This window comes from Mesoplodon bidens (genome assembly GCF_964165515.1).
Source record: "Mesoplodon bidens genome assembly, contig: HAP1_SCAFFOLD_491, whole genome shotgun sequence".
NCBI lineage: Eukaryota > Metazoa > Chordata > Mammalia > Artiodactyla > Ziphiidae > Mesoplodon > Mesoplodon bidens.
The window spans coordinates 234,773-254,700 of NW_027672501.1; the positions used below are offsets into that span (position 1 = coordinate 234,773).

Consider the following 19,928-nt stretch of genomic DNA (forward strand, 5'->3'; position numbering starts at 1 on the left):
GTTCAGTTCACATCCCCAAAGTCCCTCTATTCAGGCCCTGGGGAGGTGTAGCGGCTCCTGAGGGCGCTCTTTCCTGAGGCTGGCTGACAGAAGTGGGGGAGGTTCCTGATAGTTCCCAGGTGCTGGTTGAAGTCCCCAGAGAATGGTCATGCAGGTTGGGGAGTCAAGTAGGTGGAGAGAGAAGGTCGGGGGCAGAGGGCCCCTTCCTGAATCCACAGCTCACATGGTTACCCCCCCATTTCCAGAAACTCTCTCTTTCCCCACACAAGCCCTCATGGCCCAGTCCCGGGAAACCGGGAGCCCAGAGCACCTGTGGCCACAGAGACACTGGCACGCAGCCCTCAGGGTGGGCGGGGCCGGCTGCAGGCAGATGGGGACAAGGTGTGCTCCCGGGAGGCCTCGGGCTGAAGGTGGCCCTCTGAGAGAAGCACCCCAGCTTGGACAGGAAGGTTACAGGCCGGGGAGAGCAACCTAGGGCGCCCCCTCAGAGCAGTGAGAGTGGGAAGAGAGGCAGGGGTGGAGGGAACCCGCGATGGGAGGTGAGTGGGCTCTCCGCAGAGGCCAGCTTAGTCCGCAGGAGCTGCCTGTGAGCAGGGGGCGGGAGGGCACTGCCGCCCTGTGGCTGCTGGGCTTCCCGGATCGCGGCTCTCTGCGCACGGGTTGCAGGGTCCTGTGACTCTGTATCCCCTCCCTCAAACCGCCCCCCTCGCGAGGCCGCGCCGCTGGGTGCCCTGTGTCGACAGGCAGAACCCCACTGCCCGCCCCCTCAGACCCGCCTCTGCCCGCCTCGATGGTCCCCGCGCACTCAGCCAGCGGCCTCTGCTGTGTCTGCTGCTCCTGCTGGGTCTGCTGCTGTGGCCGGTTACCGGTGAAGACCACGCCGGGCACCTCCAGCACCCCAAGTCCGCGGGAGCGCACGCGGGCCCTGATGCGGGACTTCCCGCTTGTGGACGGGTGGCTGCAGTGTGTGCAGGCTGCTGGGGGCCGCTGGGTGCCTAGCCTGGCCCCGGGGAGGGCAGGAGGTCCGGAGCATGCAGAGCTAGTGGGGAGGCTCCCTCACACCACCCCTGGATGTCCTCTCCATCATCTATGGATGCCCTTCCCCTTCTCTGTCATCCCCTCCCTGGTGGGAACCCCTCAGCCCAGGCCTCAGCTGCTCCTAGTATGGTCTGTGTGACAGTGGGAGGTGGGGGACCCACAGGCTGGCCCAGGCCAGGCAATGTGTCCTGCCTGATCCCAAGACCTAAGGAGCCCACCTATTTGCCTTGACCTCCCTCCAGCCACAACGACATGCCCCTGGTCCTGAGGCAGTTTTACCACCACGGGCTACAGGATGTTAATCTGTGCAATTTCAGCCATGGCCAGACCAGCTTGGACAGGCTGAAAAAATGATCTCGTGGGTGCCCATGTACCAAAGGGACACACAAGGTGCCACCATGGCTGCTGGGGAATGTGGGGCAGTTTGGGGGCCTCAGAGACCACAGGTTAGTCACATTGGAACTAAGTTACCATAGTGACCTAGAAAGTGCCATGCCATGGATGCTGGGGGAACAGGGGTCACAGTGAGCCAACCTGACGGGCATCCAAGTACCACAGAAAAAGCAACGCATTACATGTGACTTCTGGGCACAGTGAGTGTTGTGCCAGCTGAGGAGGCTATGAGAAGCCCAAGGAGCTCCAAAGCCCAAACTAAGCCCTTGCCTTCCCTCACTTCTGGTGAGCCTACGTCCTATGCCGGACCCACGAACGCGATGCTGTGCGCCTCACCCTGGAGCAAGTTCACCTCATCTGCCTCATGTGTGCCTCCTATTCTGAGCTGGAGCTTGTGACCTCAGTTAAAGGTAGACGGGGGACTTCCCTGGTAGTCCAGAGGTGAAGACTCCACGCTTCCACTGCAGGGGCCTCGGGTTTGATCCCCGGTGGGGGAACTAAGAGCCCTCATGCTGCGCGGCACGGCCAAAAAAACAAAAAAAAAATGGTAAAGAGACTGGTGGTGGTAGGTGTTAGGGACTTCAGTTAGCTACCCCTGCCTCTGAAAATGATCATCTGACCTACCTGCCCCCAGCTCTCAACAACACCCGGAAGTTGGCTAGCCTCATTGGTGTGGAGGGCGGCCACTCACTGGACAGGAGCCTCTCCATCTTGCGTACCTTCTATGCGCTGGGTGTGCACTACGTGACACTCACCCACACCTGCAACACGCCCTGGTGAGCACAGTGCAGGTGGTAAGGGCCCAGTGAGGCAGGGATCTGCCCAAGATCACGCTGGGCCCAAAGCAAGTTTACCCCTGGGATCCAGCCCTGAACCTGCGGTCGGGAGGGGAATGGAGGTTTGCAGAACAAGACTGAATCCCCAGAAGGGCCCTCCTACTGCCAAGCACAGTCCAGTCTGGGTCCCTCCTCTTGCACCAGGGAGCTGCAGGTGTAGACGGTTCGACAGAACCTCTTTCTACGCTCTTGTAGCCAAGTCATGGCCACCAGTTAGACTGCCTCCTGGCCATCCTGCAGGGCACAGAGCTCAGCAAAGGGTATCCACCCCTTCTACAGCAATGTCAGTCGGCTCACTGGCTTTGGCGAGGTAAGGACCCGGCTTCCATACCCTGCCCCACGTGGATGTACAGCCCCGCCTGTTCCCTACAGATAAATACACACAAGATAAATGCAGCCCTCATGCCCTCTCCCCATCCTGTCCCGGCAGAAGGTGGTGGCAGAAATGAACCGCCTGGGCATGATGGTGGACTTGGCCCATGTCTCGGATGCTGTGACATGGCGAGCCCTACAAGTGTCACAGGCACCGGTCATCTTCTCCCACTCAGCTGCCCGGGGTATGTGCAAGAACACTCGCAATGTTCCTGATGATATCCTGAAGCTTCTGGTGAGAGACTGCCCTGGCCCTCAAACCTAAAGCAAGACATTCAAACCAGGAGCCCTTGAACCTGAGCCTCTTCTCCCTCCATTTCCTCAAACGCCAGGTTAAATATCTTCTGCCCCCAAAACCCACGGTCCACAGCCCCTGAACTCTTCAGCCCTAGGTGGGGGTCTAGGTGGTAAGATACTCCTCCAAACCCGGAAACCCAGGGCCAACACACCACCCAGACCAGGGCTGCGGCTCCTCCATTCACACAAACCCAGAGAGGAGACGACTCTGACCTCAAAGCCAGGGCTGAACACCTTCCTCACAGGGGCCGAGAGAGTGAACAGGCAGCTGGCTGTGCTGGGGGCCAAGCTGACTGTCCACGGGTCCACCCCTGCAGAAGAAGAACGGTGGCAACGTGATGGTGCCCTTGTCTGAGCGGGTGCTGCAGTGCAACCCGTTAGCCAACGTGTCTACTGTGGCAGGCGAGCCTCACCCTGGGCTCTCTGAAGACTCGGATTTGGAGCTGAAGCTGGGTCCAAATTTAGGGAGGACTTCAGAAGAGCCCCAGTGGTTTGACCCACCTATTGGCAATAGGTACAGCACCCAAAAACCCAAGAATGGACAGTACACAGCACCTTGGTGCCATGTGGAACTGGAGCCACAGAATCAAAACTGCGATACTGATGGGTATCAGGGAGGCTGTCAGACACTGCTTTATGTCAAACACATAAAGAAAATATCCACTATCAGAACCGTTGGTTGACTGACATTTTTTCACATCTTTCTGACAAAATTCGTGAAGTTGTGAGTACCTCAAGCGTCATTACACTTCTGTTCAAGATGGAATCTCTGGCTCACAATCATTGTTTAGCTTCTGTATATTGCAGTGTACATGAAGGTCTGTATTAGTCTGGTTGGGCTGTTATAGTGAAATACTATAGACTGAATGACTTAAACAGCAGAAATTTATTTTCTCACAGTTCTGGAGGGTGGAAGTCCAAGATTAAGGTATTGAATACCATGAGAATTGGTTCCTGGTGAGAACAATCTTCCTGGCTTGCTGATGGCTGTCTTCTTGCAGTGTCCTCACACGGCCTTTCCTCTACGAGCAGAGGGAGAGAGATCTCTGGAATCTATTCCCCTTCTTATAAAGGCATCATCAGTCCCTGTCAGATTATTTCCTCACCCTTATGACTTCAGTTAACTTCAGTTACCTCCCTAAAGGACCTATCTCCTATCTTCTACAGTCAAATTAGGAGGGGCTTCAACATATAATTTTTCAGGGGACACAATTCAGTCCATAACAACAACTTAAGATAGCTTTCTCTGATTTTCAGTCTTTCACTAATACCTCCCTCTTTGTCTACGAATTATTCAAGTTTCCTTAAATTTTTTTTTGATTTTCTTACATTATCCCTTCCCTTTAAAGGCTCTCTTCACTTCTTAATTGGCATTTCTTGCAAATGAAGGCAACTTTCCTCACAATGTATTGATTACTCTCCCCACTGTAACACAGCATCTTCTCCCATGACTTTCCTGAAATGGTTCCATTTCTGTTCATAAAAGTTTAGTCATCCAATCAGATGCTTTATTTTCAGTTCCCATAGCATTTTGCCTTTGGGAAACAACTGACTCCATTAAATGGTGCTTCTTTGAAAACTACCTTCCTTTATGTTTTATAGCAATCTTATGATTTCTGTTGGCATACCACCTAGCTTCTTTCTCATCATTCTTTTTATTTTTATTTTTCAGTTGTTTCTCTCCTCACTCCTTAGCGTTAGATACTACAGACAGTTGGCCTTCTTCTCATCTCTTATATACTCTCTCTCTTACTCCAGCAGCTTTGTTTACCATTTAATATATTATCTGCCAGGCGCCTTCCATCTGTTACCAACATCTCTCCCTCTGTCTTTGTCATTTCAGCCTTCGCTATGCTCTCTGAGCTCTCACAGGCAGATCTATTGAACACAGGAATCTCAGTGGAAAATACGAGTACGTTATTTCTCTACTGAGTAAAGCCCTTACAGATCACATGGTCCTGATCCATCTTGCAGCCACGTCATCTGGACTATTTGACCTCCCATGTCACAATAGCAGAGGACCAGACAAGAGGGACACTGGCTCCTAATGACCTCAGCTCAGAAGTGATACACTTGATTCTGCTTCTTTGCCACTGGCCACAACGAATCAAAGAAAACAGTTGAACTACAAAGGAGGATGAAAAATGTAGATAAGCACATAGGATATTTGATGAGCACTATCTCGAGGTGACATCACCTCCCATCAAACTTTTATTTCACAGAGAAAACACAGACTATAAAGCAAAAACACCCCAAACTAACTTTTTCTCTTTACGTCCATGAATAGCTTTTCGACATAGTTTATCAATACCTATTCTCACTTCCTCAGTATCTTCCATTCATTTTCCCACCTCACTGGGATTGTTAAGGTTTTCCTCTTTAGCGATTTTATTTTGGCCCCCTCCCATTAAAAAGCTGCTCTCCTCCCATTAAAAATTACTCTTGCTTGATGCCAAGTAATTCTCTAGTTACCTTTTCTCTCTTCCTAATTTCACAGTGCAGTTTATCAAAAATTGTATTTATTCTCACTGTCTGTATTTTCTTATCTTTATGTACCTCGTGACTCACACAATTTTGCTCTTTTCTTCTTACTTATCTGCACTGGAATTGCATTCACCAACATTTAATTTGTGGTTAAATTGACTGAATATTGTTTGGTCCTTCTGTCACCTTTCAGCAATATTTGATTTTGTTGATCAAACTTGTCATCTCAGAAAAATCTTTCACCTTAACAACAGTAGCATCTTAACCTGCTACTTCTTCCTCCTGCCTCTGGACATCCTTATCTCTTTCACTGGGCACTCTCACTTTGCCCTCTGCCAAGAGATGTGTATTTCTCAGAAGCTCTCTTCTGCCCTTGATAGATGGTCTCATCTACTCTTGTGATTCCAGCCACCATATATATCACAGATCTTGACCTAAAACGTACATCTCTCTCTCCTGAGTCTCTTACAAACTTAACTAATTGCCAACTGAACAACTCTGCCCAAATATAACATGGACACTTAAAATTAATTATGTGATGTTACTGAACGATTAATTTTACCTTCAATACTTACTTCCACTATTCATCTCTCTACATCATTTAGACCACCACTATTTGTACACTTGTCCAAGTTGGATACTGGGGGAACACTGAAGACTCTGGACTCTGACAACCCTCAGAATGGGAGAAAATAGTTGCAAACGAAGCAACTGACAAGGGATTCATCTCCAAAAAATATAAACATAAATAAATTTGTAAACTATATAAGCAACTCATGCAGATCAATATCAAAAAAAAACAAATACCGTATAATATCACTTATATGTGGATCCTAGAAATATGGTACAGATGAACTTATTCGCAAAGCAGAAATAGAGACCCAGATGTAGAGAAGAAACACATGGATACCAAGGCGGGGGGAAGGGGGGGATCAATTTGGAGATTTGGTTTGACATATATACACCAGTATGTATAAAATAGATAACTAATGATAAACTATGGTACAGCACAGGGAATGCTACTCAATGCTCTCTGGTGACCTAAATGGTTAGAAATATTAAAAAGAGGAAATATATGTATAGGTATAACTGATTCACTTTGCTGTATAGCAGAAACTACCACAACATTGTAAAGCAACTATACTCTAATAAAAATTAATTTAAAGGAATAATAAAACTCTGGACGCTGTATAATCATCCCTCACCTTCACAATTAATTCAGTAACCAAGTACTCTCTAACCTAAATTCCTACTCTCTCTCAATATTGTCTACTTTTATTCAAGCCTCTTGCCACTACTTGGTTCTGAGCTACATTTTCTCTTATTTATGGAACATAAACAGTCTCTTAACTTTTAACAGAATAAATCTTTTAACAGAATAAATATTCATTGAGTACCTACAACACTGGTAAATAAGGACATTGTTCACATGCAGTTTACAATGTAGTAGGGGCAATGAACTATAAAATAGAACTTTACCTCTCATAGGTAACTGGACAGCCAAGTTTTATAAGAACACGTAGAAAGGGAATTTAATCTCTAATGGAAGTCATGAAAAGCCAGAGATTCAATGTTTATTTTGAAACTTGTATGATGAGAGTGCATTAACCAAGGATTGAATGAGTAAAGTATGATACAAATTGATGACATTACCTGGAGAAAGTTCAGCAGTAAGAGAAGTCTAACCCTGAAGTCTACTGAGTATTGCTGAAAATTTATGGAAGAAGGAGATGCTAAGTAAGGATAGAGAAAGCAGATGAGGGTGGACTAGTAGGCAAGAGCACAGTGCTTGAAGCCTTTTCCCCAAAATTAAAGAGAAGCTATCAAAGAGCTCTAAGCCGTTGAGTGAAATTTAGGTTGCAATGCAGAGAATAAACAAGACAGAAATAATACTGGAGTCAGGGAAAAAGTGAACTGGGATGTTACATCCGAGTAAGAAATGTAAAAGATATGACAATGGACATAGAGAAGAATGGACATATGTGTGTGTGTGTGTGTGTGTGTGTGTGTGTGTACATATATACACACATATATGTGTGTATATATATGTGTGTGTGTATATATATATATATATATATATATATATATACACATACATATATATATATATATATATATAGTATAATTATGACGACTCTTAGGGATTGTTCCAGAGTTTAAGGGTGGGGAGAAGAGTAAAGAATGACTCTCAGTTTCTTGCTTGGTTAATTGGGTTAAAACAGTTTGCAATAAAAAAGATTTAGCTTAAGTCATTTAATCATTTTAAGTGCATTCTGAATCCTATACAAATAAGTTTGAGAAATTTAAGAAAATTGTGTTTCCTTAAGTTTTGCATATCTTTTGTTATTCCATGTAAATTCCCTTCTTTTTCATATGATTAAAGAAAAGTTATGAAAAAAATAAGAGAGAAATGAGAGAAAATAAGATCTTATGAAAAATTATGAATGATCTTTATCTGTTTTTGTGCTTACTGTAATTTCTTACTGTTTATCTCTCTATATACATATTCTGAGATATCTTCTCAGACCTGCTGAATCAATCTGTGAGGAGTAAGTTTAACTAATCACTCAGATGAACCTAAAATTGGTTCATCTACAGGAATAACCAACATAAGAGAGTAGTCATGGTAGTCTCAAAATTAGAGAAGACTTCCCAATTATTCCCATTATGTCCAAGACAGAATATGAGCAGGTACTTCAAGTATCCGAACTTCGTACGATTAGATTCTGCAAAAGCATTTTAAATAGGAAAAATACATAGAAGAAAGGTTAAGACAAAACTTCCCCAGGATAAAATGGATCCCATATTTTCACCAGATGCCTTTACTTAGGAAAAAGAAATGTTGAAGAATTGTAACAGTATCCAACCTGGAAAACAAAATACAGAAATTTTCACCACTAAGCCTGAGCTCTGTACAACTCTGATTTAGTGTTTTTTCAAGCCTTACACAGCAGTCTCTATTTTTAAAATATTTATAAGTAACCCATTTTGTAGGAAAACACCTAACTTTCATCATAAGAATTATGACACTTTATACTTTTATTCCAGCCTAACTTTTATACTCTATTTTCTACCATTTGGCAACTTATACCCTACGCTCTAGTCAAAAAAATCTCAGTTACAATCACTTAAACATATTGTGTTGGTTCTCAAGTCCAGGATGTTCCTTCTGCCTGGTATGCCCCTGACCTTCTCTCCACGTGGAACATTCCTACTGACATTCAAAACCTAATTCCAAACCCCCTCATTGTTGGCATTCTCTTTAATATCCCCTATTAGCAGGGTTAGTGACTCTAAGTTCTGTTTTACAAAGTTACATTTTTATGATCTATTTATTTAATAGCCTCTCCCTATTTGATTGTAATGAGTTGTTTATGCATCTCTCACACTCTCTTTTGAGTTCCTCTGGCCTTTATTTTTTCTTTTATCTCTTACCCATAAGCACAGTGCTTGCCCCATAGTACGTGCTCAACGTGTTGGCTGAGTGAAAAAAGACACCTTTTAGCTCTCTAATCATTTGTGAAATGTCATTTAAAATGACATCAGATTACCCTTTGTTTCCTAACTTAATTTCTAGTACTATAGAATGTACACTCAGAACACCGTCAGTGGCCTACAGAAACAGTGTTCTCACTGGACTTCATGCATATAGTCAACCCCCTTATAACTTTCTCTGGCATACAACTGCCAGACATGTTATTAAAAGAAAATGATGTACCAACCCCTCACCTATTGGAAAACTTCCAGAAGCTCTCCATTCCTTATTGTATCTTTTCTACTTGATTTTTCAAATACCTCTGTCTTACTTCATCTATTCAGAACTGGCTTTTCTACCTTTGCTTTCATTTTCAATTTCATTCATATCATTATCTGCACTTACCCATAGAACCTAAGCATATTTTAGTTTCTTATGCAAGTTTCCTCACTAGAGGTCAAAGGGGCAAGGACTATTGTGATAAAATATTAAATAAATAGACGATAGGACTTTGTTCTATTGGTCTGGGAAAATTACTACCTGAAACAAAAGAATTCTGGAAACTGAAGGGGTCAGACCAGTCAGCTTTGTTTACTTCAGACTCAAATCAATGTCTTGTCTTTACCTGAGCTCTGGTTACATTTAGAAAAAAGTACTGTAAATACAGTGAATGAGCAAGGCCACTATCTGAGACGTGTCTGGGTCCTTAGTATAGTAACTGAGGGAATGGTAAGCATTGGTCAATGTTTGCTGATTGATGACTCAATAGATCTGGTTAAGCCTCACCGTCAGAATTCCAGATTTTTTAACAAGCTTCTCAGTCTTTTCAACCCAAAGAAAAAACTAAAGAAAACCAGATGACAAGAATTTCAAATTATAAAATATCCCGATTGTCAAATTTAAATAGGGATATCCTGTGCAATGGAGAGGCTGGCTGGTGCCAATTTCACATTTTGTTCTCTAGTGTCTGGACGAAGCCTGCTCTGCCAGTGAGCTGACAGGTCGAGAGCACTCCAGCTTCCACAGACACCCGAGAACTTTCTATTTCTCATGGTGTTCCTACCTTACCTAAGGGAAGGACTATATTCACAATGAAAAGAGTTATGATTCATCACCAGTAGAGAGATTCTTCCACTTTCTGGGTGCCCACGTTAAAAGTCTGGTATAGTCAACACTCCCTCTAACATAGATCATGTATTGAAATGAGAAAACCATCACCTAATATGGCCAGAGAGGTGAAGGGACTTGGCCCAGCTGAGCCCAGGAGACACCACTAATTCAAAACCTCAACCATTAACACAGTGATTGTGATCAAGGAGACTTACAGCACATAAGAGATTCAAAGAGCATATTAATCCACCTCTGGCAACACTGCCAGTTTAAAAGAATGATGAACCTTCTCTCCCACTTGATTCAACCTGGCTATGTATTATACCACTCTAAACGCTAGCAGACTCTATGCTATGGCTTCCATTAGGTAGCACTTAGTATACATGAAAACTTTCTTCAAGAAGTAATTACTTTTGAAACCATAAACATTTCAGTTGGGAAAAGTGAAAAAGAAAGGAGGTGCAAGTAAAGGGAACTAGAAAAAAATAAGAAAATACCCTCAAATATAAACATGTTGATTCAAAAAATAATTTAATGGGGATTTAAATGATACTAGGTGAGCATTTATTCTGTTTCTGCTTTAAATAAAGCATTCTGTTCTATTTGTTAGGTGTTGTACTTGTTTAGGATCTAATGTCTGTTAAAAACCTCTCGAAAGAGATGTATTCATTCTGGTATCCTAAGCACCTATCTGGATGAAAAGCACAAGCAATGGGAAGTCATGGGGCATAAAGGACCTTGCAAAGGCTCTGAAATCCATCTCTTACTTATGGCCTTTGAGACTCAGCCTCCTCCTCTATGTAGTGTTCATAAAACTTAGTGGAGATAGAACACTAGGGACACAGAAGGTCAAAAGAGGTATTTACTACGACTTTCCAAATATCTTCCTTTAGGAAAACAAATATATTTTATTTGCAATGAGGCTTTCTTGTGAATTTTATTCTTCTAAAGAAGAATATTTTTTAGTGAACAATTGATTCGTTTGCCTCCCTGTGCTACTTTATTGACAATACTCAGGTAGGGGTGGTTTTCCCTCAAGCAGTTACCTCCATGTGATTTGTATATCAGACCTTCCTAAAAGCATGTTTTCCTGCTCTTTCGTTCCACCCCATCCCAGCTCTACTTCAAATATTGTGATCCTCTATTAAAATGCACAGAACCCTGGGAAAATAAGGAGAAGCAAAATGTTTGTCACTCCCAGCTCTGGTATGCATATATCAGAGGCTAAATTATAACTGATGAAGACAGAAATGGGACCCATATCTGTCTGACTTCAGAAACCAGAAGTGTAGCTACTACAAGCTGATGAATGGGAACTCAGATCAAGGCCTAGAGTGGAGAGGAGTCTTCTGATCAGAGGGGGAAAGTAAACAAAGGGCAGCGTTTAATTATTTAATAATAAGTAAGAGAATGACTAGGGTGTTTTTACAGAACAGGATATAATATTGAAATAAAATCCCCCAAAGTGACACAGAAACATAATGCAATCCTCTTAAGCTACAACCCTTCCTAAACCAAACCATACCATTCTCTTCACACATCCTGGAAAGTCAAAAGAAAGGGGATACTGATCTGCATCACACTGGCATTAGAAGCAGATCTAGTTTTAATGAAGTATTACTTCAGGGACTGAAGTTTCCCCCCAAAAAGGGTAAGCTTTTTTCTCAAGAAACATCACTGTGTAATAATCAAGGAGCCAGGGATGGTGGTATTAATTGTTCTAAGTACAGGGATTTGTTTTGCAGAAAGAAGTACCAATCAGAAAGAGAACTGACCAATAATTACTTAACAAAACTGCTTCAGAAGTAGATTTCTAAATCTACTTTTAGACTGATAGTTAGAAAAATCTTACTAAGTTTATTCATTTAGAGGAAATCTGTGCAAGCCTCTGAAACCAAGAGGTACTGTATCAAAAGAGATAAGGTCACTAGACACTTATGTAAGAGCTACTTCTTCCTCAAATGGCCACCATTAAGAGGAGGAACTATTTGCTGTATTTTCTGACTATTACGTTACCAAGAAGTAACAATGCACCTTTAGGAAACTAGTATGAAAGAAAAACATAATAAAATTTTTTGCAGGTGACTCTTTGATCTCATAGGTGTGTGTTAATTTTCCAAAGTTGGCACTGGATCCTGCCTTTACAAAATGCTCCTTGAAATATCACATTGAAAATCTTCTCTTTTACTCCTTATTGTAAACACTGTGTATGTTTTTAAGAAGACCAATAAAAAATATGGACTATGGGGCTTCCCTGGTGGCGCAGTGGTTGAGAGTCCGCCTGCTGATGCAGGGGACACGGGTTCGTGCCCCGGTCTGGGAAGATCCCACATGCCACGGAGCAGCTGGGCCTGTGAGCCAGGGCCGCTGAGACTGCGTGTGCAGAGCCTGTGCTCCACAACGGGAGAGGCCACAGTAGTGAGAGGCCCACGTACCGCAAAAAAAAAAAAAAATATATATATATATATATATATATATATATATATATATATATATATATATATATATATAGAGAGAGAGAGAGAGAGAGAGAGAGAGAGAGAGACTATGAAATTATTTTTCCAATAGTGAAATTGTGGAGAATACATCTTGCATTTCTACTGTATTCCCGCAAAAACAGGAAGTTCTTTTCCACAAAGACTCTCATCAATGTTAACTCTGGGAGAGAAGTATTTGTAGTTGTCTCATGCTTTGTGGTGAGAGACTCGCACTTTTCCCCCTGTCTCTATTGTGGGAAACAGGGCACACTTTGGGCTGAGAATTCATGCTGTGGTCGGAAAAGAAAGAAACGAAAAATACCCTCATTAACACTGCTCTTTAACAAGTTCAGCAAATGGGCTTCAGGCATTCTAAACAGCAGCAATTAAAAAATAACTTTAGATTTCATACATTTCTTCCAGTAGGATGAAAAGCTGAGGTATGTTAACTTTAATTTTATGGTTTGCGTGAATACCGAGTTCGATTACTCCCTGTCAAAGCAGAAATCAGCCTCTTACAGGGAGTAAGTGCTAATTAAGCAAAACAGAGTAAGCATGTTATCTGAAGTATATTTGATTCTTTCCTGTGCACTTTGGCTGCACAAGCTCTAACCACAGTTTCCGGAGGGACCATCAGTGCTCCCTAAGAATGCCAATGCAGTGTTCCGTCCAGTTAGTGGGGTGCAGAGACCAGTCAGAATGCTGATGCTTTCCACAAAGGAGATGGGGCTAGGGAGGCAAATGCAATCAGGGAGTATTAGCTCTGTCTTGTGCGCCTGCTACAAAACCGTGTCCTCTCAAGACTGCCCTATCCCTTCTTTGCCTTATACGTGTATGTGTAAGTTTGTATATGTAAGCTTTACAAGTCTCTCCTAAGAGAAAACTGAAAATGCCCAGGAAAAAGACAAACTGCTTCAACAGAGAAAGGTCTCTCTGTTCCAGTTGAAGAGGATATAGAGTTAATAACAGGAAATATCCATCCCCTGAAACTGTATGAAACATGGATGCTTCCACAATTTACTCAAGGTCTCACTGACCAGGCTATAAGTAATTTTAATTATTATTTCTTATGATTATGGTTGATAAAAAGTCTCAGTGGTATGCTAAAAATCTTTAACACTTGTTGACCTTTTTTCTTGATAGCTTTCCTCCTCCCAGGCTCCAGCCAACAGGAGCAGTAACAGATATCCAGATCTTAAGAGGATAGAAGTATAATGGTGCACTGAATATGGAAAGGAAGAACCAGTAATGGTTCCTATACATTCATAACGCGAATCAGCATCAAACTAAGCTTCCCCAAGAAGAAGCTGACAGCAAATAGTTTCTCCTCTTAATGAATTGAGGAAACAACTTTGAAGTTATCCGTAGCCACCGCTTCTGAAGCAACCAGTAGCTTTGCAACTATTAGTTTACTTGTATTAGATTAATTTATATTAGAGTTTATTTAATGCAATTGCTCACAAATTTTAAACCATTTTGTAGAGTAGTGTTCTCTATCTGTTTAAATGAAATGCCTTCCTAAGCTCAAAATCAGTGTTTTTATGTTGTGTAAATTATGAAATTACTGTGAAATATCTGGTAAACTTGATAGGAAACCCCAGATGTCAGCACTTTGCTGGGCAAGATTTAAAGTGGCCCACACCATTAGCCCTCATCAGGAGCAGTAGCAGTGGGCTAAGTCATAAGGGCACGCCCGTCCATTACACTCACCCAGGATACTGTGAGTGAGAAACAAAGGGCAGTCAGACAGGGACCTCTATGCTCAGATTCCACTGCCAAGAAATGGCCTAAGTCAGCTCTTGTTGTTGAAGAAAATAACCCTTTAGCAATCAGACTGAATCCTATTTTAAGTTTTAGAGGAAGAAGGATACTATTTAAACATTGATGAAATGTGCCTCTCTTTTTTTATCAGCATAGAAATCTATTTGAATTCAAAAGAATATGGTTATATTTAGCATAGTGTAATAATTATCTAAAGCACATATCATCGTTGGCTCTGAAACAGTTCTAAAGATGTCATTCTTTTGAAGTCAAAAAATATGCAGTAAAAATGGACAAGGAAGCAAAAATATGAAAAAAACAAGTTTGCTGAGTATGGGAAGTTGTTACAAGAGGGGCACAACAAGATAATGTAACAGAGTCCAAATTACATAACATGCAGCAAGGAGTTCTCTTGCTTTAACAACTCCTAGAAAATAAACCAGTAATCTCAATGCAAGAATATCACCACTGGGTTATTTAACAGGACAAATTTTCTGAGGGACACAGGTAGTAACTCACTATACTTCCCCTTTCTCTAATATCTTTTCTCACACCAATTTCTTTTCTTTCCTCGAGGATAGATTTTATCCTGTTGAAAACAATTTTAGTTTTATTTGTAAAGTGGAGTAAATAATATCCTGAGTGAAGTAGGCAGCGTTTTAGCTGAAGATGCTTAGGAATCAAACTTTTGAAAAAGGCCAATCAGCTAGCTAGCTAGCAGTTACCATCAGTGGCTTGCAGAGAAAAAAATTACAGATGGTATGTTTGCTAAATAGATAAAAAGAATAAGCAGTTTAGAATGGGTGAAAAATCCCAGGATCTACTGTGACCTAGACCAGAGGTGCCTAAACTTTTTGGAACCAGGGACCGGTTTCCTGGAAGCAAATTTTTCCAGGGAGGGGGGGCGGGGTGTGTGAGGTTCAGGCGGTAATGTGAGCCATAGGGAGCAGCAGATGAAGCTTAGTTGGCTTGCTTGCGACTCACCTCCTGCTGTGCAGCCCGGTTCCTAAGAGGCTGTGGACTGGTACCCGTCCAAGGCCAAGGGGTTGGGAACCCCTGACCTACACACTCAAAAGCAGACAGTTGACCTTTGATTAAGCCCATTTTCCTGTGGAGTGAGCCATAAGGGGCTCCAAGACACAGTTTGGTTTCAATGTTTCAGTGTTCACAGCCAGAGGGCAAACTCAGAATGTCTCCTCCTCTTGCAAAAACTGGACCACGGATGAGAAGTCTTTTTTTTTTGAGTAGCCCTTCACACACAACATCCCTGCAGATCTGATGGGCTTGACTGCCCAGAAGGACTGGGCTCTTTGTGCTGGTAGCAGAGTCTCATGCTAATCCCAGATCCTTAGCCATTAGTGTTGCTCCGAATCCGCCCTGATAGTAATTAGCCGAGGGAACTCCATCCATCACCCCAGGTACAGGATTATAAGTGTCACTTGACCAACATTGTCCTGAGCTCGTATTTAGGATTTTAGCCAAGAGTTTTGGGTCAAGCCCTAACCTGAGTCCCAGATTCATAGCTTCAGCAGTTCCAATCCTACTAATAGCTAACAGCAAGTTTTTGCAGATCTTCGAAGCCTGGCCAGTCCCAACAGCTCCACGATGCACCACATGGGAGCCCATGCACCACAGCAGCTCAACCCCTCCCATCCTAAGTGTGAGGTGGCCAGATCGAGCCATTCCCACACTACCAGAAACAGGGGCATCCGTGAAAACCGCTCCCATTTTCTCAACTTCTTTGGCCAATTCTCCGAAAACCATAGGATCAACAGTACTGGAATCTATTAATAGTGAGTCTTTCTTCACTTTTTTTTGAATTCCATTTGCTCCACAATAAGCTTCTAGTGCATTGATGCATTGTAATAATTCTGTCACCTTTTTCGGCTACATCCCCTGCAGAAGACACTACAGGGTTCATCTGCATCTAGAAGCTCTTTGCATGAATCAGGGAACACATCAACAATGGTGAGTGGCTAGCCATGTTTCATGAGCTCTTTTGCCACTGGACTCCCCACGTTGCCTACTCCAATGAATCCAACTGGAGTCTTGGAAGCTACTGACCTAGAACACAGCGCTGCAAGGCTGGCCACCACTGGCTGCTGCAGACGACTCCCTGTACCGGAGGCCGGAGGTGGCTCCACGGAGACGGAAGGAGGCTGCCACGCTGCCCGCGCCCCTCCTTCCCACGGTGACCTCCTCGACTCCCGGCTCACCCACTGGCTGCTATAGGGTGCGTGATGCGGAGGGCCGGCTCGGCTGTGGCGATTCTTAATACCTCTTTGGTACTAGGTTACACATACAGTTTCACCTAGTGAGCGATTTAACAGAAGGAATTTTTTTCTACGGCATTTTTGTGGCACAGCAGATAGAAGCGAGGTCACCATTTCTTTGAAAAACTGAATTAAAAATTTATAGAAAGTCATGATTCATTCTACAAATATGCTGAGTCAAAGAAACGTGAAAATTGATGCGATGGAGGAAGAGCGCTAGACTTCCCTGATGCTCAACTGGCACCTTTCTTCTGGTGTCAGAACATGGTTGTGTAACTCCTTTAATCCCAGTGGATTTTCCAAAAATTCCAGAATCTTCAGATTTTGGTAGCCTCTGTTTACTGCCTTTGCCCCCCTATGCCAAACCCCACCCCACCCCGCACACATTCATTTTTTACCAGTTGTCCTCCGGGGTGTTTTTCTTTATAGAGTTATTGCAGCAGTTTGTTAGACTACTGACCCCCAGTGCAAATGCCCCTCCCCCCGTTTTCTCACCCTGTGTAGTTTTGTTCCACCTTGACCTGGGCTTGGTCACGTGACTTGCTTTGGCCCAATGGCATATCAAGAGCTGAAGCTTGGAGAGTACTCGTGCTTTAGGGCTTGTCCTCATGGAAACCTGACATGTTAGGAAGCCTGGCTAACCTAGTGGAGACTAGGCACAGGCCACAGCCAGCACCAATGGCCAGACATGTGAAAGCAACCAGCCCCAGTCCAGCAACCAGATGATGGCAGCCTCAGTAGTCACCTCAGGTGAAAGCAAGATAGATCCACCCAGGAGATCCCAGCCCATTCTGCTGATTCACAAATTGTGAGGAGATAAAGTGCCTGCTGTTTTAAACCACCAAGCTTAGGAGTAGTTCATCACACAGGAAGAGATATAACTATCTTTACTGTTAGATTATCTTCCCATTTTATACCATGTTTCCCCTCAAACGACTGTTCCTTAATCCAAGATTCTAGAAAAGAAATAACAACTGATGAGGCTGATAGAGCCTTAACATTTTTTATAAGTTTTGTAAACTTTTAAAATAACTGTTAATAAAATCAATATTTATTTGATCACAAAATTATTTTCTTCAGTTGCCTTAAGAAGTAATGCAGAATTGTACTAAGTTTATACATTTGGAGGCTCTAAAAATGTGTTATTCCTTGGATTCAAGTCCTAGTGTACTTTATGTGGGCATTCACGTTTGCAAAATGATTCCAGGAAAGTTGCGATTTCATTTTACAACTTTGGCCTAAGGAGTCTTATGATATTTTACCTGAGAAAAAGAACACATTAATTCCACTTCCAGCTATTAAACCCATGGCTTCCTGTATTTTCTAAATTCCCTATCAGTGAAGAAGACTATGTATAGCGTACAAGACTGTCATGATTAGGAGGAAGGTAGTACAGAAAGAGCCCATCAAATTAGGCATTGCCCAGTCATGTCAGTATACTAACGTGGTGAGCCACAGGCAGCTTGAAGCCTGGAAAAAAGACAGATACAGTGTAATGATTATCCTAAGGATCCGGATAATGATTCCCATGATTTTGTTTTAAATATTAATGGCAGAGGATTCTGGGGAAATGGTGGTGGCTACAGAGAAGATTTTTATCCCTGAATATGCCACCCCTCCCCTAAATACACAACCCCCCACCCCCACAAAGAAGAAAGAAAAGCATCTAGGATAGCAAGATCAAAAACCCACAGACAACATCTACAACAAGGTGTCCACATTAACTGCAACATACAGCCAGGTAGGAACAAACCAACAACAGGAAAAAGACCTACATATGTGTATCCCAAGGTGTGTGGGAGGAAGACGAGGGAAGGACTCTCTCTCTCTTTAAGGAGAGCCAAAGGTTACTATGGTTCACGAACTCACTGAGATTGAAAAACTCACTGAGAACAGCGGCAGAAACCGGGAGTGAATGTTGCAGGCTCCACTTTGCAGCTGAGTGCAAGAACTTTGAAATGTTCTGAGGATGCCAAGTGTTCTGGGGTCTGTGAAACCTTGACACCTATCAAACCAAAGCACCATTCCAGAACAAATCCCCATACTCAACAAGGACAGGAAAGAGGAGGCCTGGGTAAATGGGCATAGGAGGGCCGAGGAGGAAGATTTTAGAAATTTTAAGGTCATTTTTTAAAATTATGTTGTGGGGCCTCCCTGGTGGCGCAGTGGTTGAGAGTCCGCCTGCCGGGACACAGGTTCATGCCCCGGTCTGGGAAGATCCCACATGCCGCGGAGCGGCTGGGTCCGTGCACCATGGCCGCTGAGCCTGCGCATCCGGAGCCTGTGCTCCACAACGGGAGAGGCCACAGCAGTGAGAAGCCTGCGTACCGCAAAAAATAAATAAATAAAAAAAATTATGTTGTGAAAATAATAGAAGATAGTGAGCCCTGGAGTTCTGAAGCTAGAAATTATATTCTGATCTATGTTTCCCTCCTAAAGTGGAAACTTATTTCATTTAAAAATGAGCGACAGAAGAGTATTCCATTCACATCCTGTAGAAAATCAGTGAGAAAAAAAAAGAAAAAAGAGGGGTGAAAAGAAAGTTCCAGCAAATCCTGAAAACGTCACAGAAAGACACGTCCACAGAACAAATGAAATTTATTGCCTGATATTGCGGAAAAAGTAAAAGAAATTTTCAAAGGAATAGAAACTGGTTTTAAGAAAAACATAAAAGAAATTAGAAAAATTCAGAAATGAAGTGATTGGAGAATAGCAAGATTTGAAAAGGTGAAAAATTCAGTAAGTAATTTGTTTAAAAAAAATCATGTCTCGAGAGAAGGTTAAACTAGAAGGAACACAAGTTTGAATAAACACAGTGGATAATGTCTCCTTGGAGAAACAGCTGATTTCAAATCCAGCATAAGAAACGAACAAGATGTTCCTGGTACCTCTTGTCATATAAGAGAGCTGGGAAGACTTCAAAGACTACTGTGGTTGTGTGGAAAGGACTCAGGAGCCAACTTGAACAGGATCCGTGAACCTAAGAGGGGACAATCTCTGCATCGATATTTATAACAACCTCACTGAAAACAACAACAAAGCAAGAAAATACCTCATTAGTCATCTTTGGAAGAGTCAACCTTTCTCTCTCTTGTTTTTTCTTTTTTTGTAAAACTGGTAAATAAAATAAAAGAAACATTTATTCTTCCTTTCCTAATTAAACTGTAACTCAGGGCAACCAAGTAGTTGATGAAATAATGTTCTAGCTAGTAAATGAATAATCATCTAGTTAGTAGAATATCACCATTTGGTACCCTTAATAAATTAATGGATCTAGACATTGATCATTAATGGCTGCAACGTCACAGTAAGACAGACACTTTATAGTTCCTTTTGGAATTCATCAGTATTATCTATGAAGTAAACTTGACCAAAAAAATCACACCTGAATTATGTCAGTGCTCTAGATCTA

The 19,928-nt window shown here is 42.8% G+C and overlaps 2 pseudogenes across 2 annotated transcripts; one reads left to right on the forward strand and one right to left on the reverse strand.

Annotated features, from left to right (window-relative positions):
- The first annotated feature begins 532 nt into the window (after positions 1–532).
- Positions 533–8,473, forward strand: LOC308610085 (dipeptidase 2-like; annotated as a pseudogene). The gene is made up of 9 exons: positions 533–672; positions 771–954; positions 1,281–1,408; positions 1,712–1,841; positions 2,066–2,207; positions 2,508–2,577; positions 2,698–2,874; positions 3,254–3,389; positions 8,469–8,473. The product of its transcript is annotated as a dipeptidase 2-like (transcript).
- A 5,563-nt stretch (positions 8,474–14,036) lies between these two features.
- Positions 14,037–19,580, reverse strand: LOC308610086 (3-hydroxyisobutyrate dehydrogenase, mitochondrial-like; annotated as a pseudogene). The gene is made up of 2 exons: positions 19,569–19,580; positions 14,037–16,531 (listed from the first exon to the last, which is right to left on the reverse strand). The product of its transcript is annotated as a 3-hydroxyisobutyrate dehydrogenase, mitochondrial-like (transcript).
- Between the last annotated feature and the right edge of the window lie 348 nt (positions 19,581–19,928).